Here is a 3006-nt window from a genome sequence, read left to right on the forward strand (position 1 = left end):
TTCACCATTGACATGGTGAAACTAGATGAAAAATGGAAGAAGAATGGAAAAGCAAACCCTAGAAAAGATGAAAAGGGGCCTAAGCATCCAAGAGATCCTCTCCAGAGAGCAAAATTAGGTCTGGTTGTCTTCCCCTGTCAAAAGAATGACTTTGAACTCGAAATAGGGGTATATATAGGTGAGGAGCGCAGCAGAAAACAGACCCAAGCCCAACGGACCACCGCCCGGCGGTTTAAGTGTGCCGCCCAGCGGTTTCCCATAAGCCTCCAAATCGCCCGGCGGCAAGGGTCACCGCCCGGCGGTTTCCCTCAAAATCGCCCAACGCCAACGCTAGTGTCTACTCCTCGCCCTGGACCGCCCAGCGGTGTAAGTTGCCGTCGGGCGGTGCGTCGACTCTTCAAATCTTCAATTTTCTTCTCTTTTCTTGAGTCTACGACCTTTATCTTCAGCTCCATTCTTCATTTCCTCAAAATAGCTACAAAACAATGCACAACAAGCACAATATCGCTAAAAACAACTTTTGACTCTCTACAGACTCATTTATTGAGTTTTGCTTGATTCTAAGCTCATTCCAAGTAGTAAAGGGCGTAATTAGGTCTAAAATGACATATGAAAATAACTGTTTTTCAACCTTCATCAAGTACCATTAGGTAAAGCAATTTGAATAGGCTTAATTCTTTTATAAGATGAAAAGTTTCGTAGAGAAATACTTATGTGGTCAGTTGCTCCAGACTCAAGGATCCAATTGTTTTTAGGGTAATTGGAAGTAAGAGTAGGGCAAATATTACCTAAAAGAGGTTGGTTTGCCAAAGCAGATCCGATGTGGTGAACTTGAGCAGAAGGGGAAGCATCATTCAAATTGTGGCCTTTGAAGAGCTCTACAAGAACTTGAAATTGTTCTGGTGTGAGGCGTATGTGATCAACACTATTAGAGTTGTTATCCTTGACATTCCCATTATCTTCTTGGACAGAAGTATGATTAATCTGGGTAGACTTGTGATAGAACCTATGTCCTGGAGGATAACCGTGCTTTTTATAGCAAACATCCACTGTATGACCACTTTTGTTGCAATGAGTGCAATACTTTCTGCTAGTCGGTGCGTTTTTTAAGCCTTTGTCTTGATTAGGGAAGCCATTCTTGCGGTAGCAAACTGCTTCACCGTGCCCATTCTTTCCACAATAATTGCAAACAATGGAGGAGGTGGAAGCAGGGTAGGCGGTGGCAGTACCAGTTTCCTGAGTGTTAGTGGCAACAATTAATTTCCACTAGGCAGTTGCCTTTCTTGTTATGCCACTACTGAAAAAAACTTTGGTGATGTCCGGAATAGGGTCCAGTAGAAGCACATGTGATGTAACGTTAGTAAATTGATTGTTTATTCCTCGTAAAAATTGCATGACTTGGTCTTCTTGTCTTCTTTGTTTGAGGACAGTCAGCACTTCACAACCACAATCGAGTTTACAGGTGCAAAGAGGTTATGGGGGAAAATTTTCTATCTCATCCCAGAGAATACGCAGTTTGGTGAAATACTCGGAAATGGTAAGATCACCTTGATGAAGAGTAGCAATTTCAAGTTGAAGGCTAGAAGTGTGAGAGAGACTTCCTTGAGAAAATCGGTTCTTTAGGTCATTCCAGATCTCTAAGGCTTTATTTATCCATATGATCCTTTGTCTGATGGAGATGGAAAAGAAATGAACGATCCATGAGACAACCATGTTGTTTCCTCGATTCCAGGCGGCATGCTCCAGTTTGTCCTTTTCAGGTGGACGAATGTTGCCAAGAACAAATTTGATCTTGTCTTTGGTGTTGAGAGCAGTTAACATGGAATGGCTCCAACAGTGGCAATTTGTATCGTCGAGAACCGATGAAACAAGGGCAGTGGTTGGATTCTTGGGGTGAAGGTACAAATAGTTGTGTGCGAAACTATCTTCGGCCATGATTGAAGCAAGAACAAGAAAAGAAAGGAAAAACAAGAAGCGGAGAAGAGGAAGCAGAGTTACGCAACAGAGCTCTTCAAAAGAAGAGCTCTGATACCATATCAAGATATTGGGAGAAATCCATGGGACAAAGAAATTGTAAAAGAATAGCAAACCAAATTACAGTGGAAAGAAGCAAGAAGACGTACCTAGAAAAATGAACCAAAGAACGAACCCTAGGCACCAAGAAGCAAGAACAGAGAAGAAGCTTTATGCGTAAGAGAAGAAGCATCCAAAGAGAAGAAGAAAAAGGAGTATTATGGAAAAGTAAAAGTCTAATACAGTAAGATGAAAGAAATACAATAAAAAGGGGAAAAAGAATGGGCTGGGCTGCAAGGTGTTGCGGCCCATTAACTAATGTTATCATATATATATATAACGAATCATTAAATGTGTTAGGGTTATTATATTTTATTAGCATAAAGTGATCTAATTAAGTAAATATGACTACGAGCATATAGTTCATGAAAGATTTATTGTGTAGAGACGAACAATCATTTTAATTTGTTGAAGGTGTCAAATTATAATTATTGAAACTAAAAAAGAGTAACGGTTAGAAGTTACATAAAGGGTCATGGTCTCATTTGTGAGAATATGCTTGTTATTCCTTTTCCTTTCTTTCTATTCGCAGGAACCGAAAGTGTTCTACAGAGGTAAGATAAAAAACTAATATGGTTGATCCATTAATTGTTTCCAATAATCAATCTTTCAAATAGGTTTCTACTTTTATATTCAAGTTAGAAATTGAGAACGACTCATATTAAGGATTTAATGCTTATTAATTATTGATATATGAATTTATAAATCTAACAACCTTTTTACTACAAATTTATTCCACTAGTGCAAAAACGCTATTTAACGTCGGTTATTTTGGACTTTTAACGTCTATTCATAAACCGACGTCTAAACCGGTGACGTCAATGGGATGTCCGACATCCTAACCACAGACGTCTATAATGACGTCAGTCAGTGCCCACGAACGACGTAAATAAACGTCGGCACTAGTTTAAATGGATGTCTAAAGGCACTAAG

The sequence above is a fragment of the Vigna radiata genome, chromosome 4 (assembly GCF_000741045.1).
Source record: "Vigna radiata var. radiata cultivar VC1973A chromosome 4, Vradiata_ver6, whole genome shotgun sequence".
NCBI classification, from domain to species: Eukaryota; Viridiplantae; Streptophyta; class Magnoliopsida; order Fabales; family Fabaceae; genus Vigna; species Vigna radiata.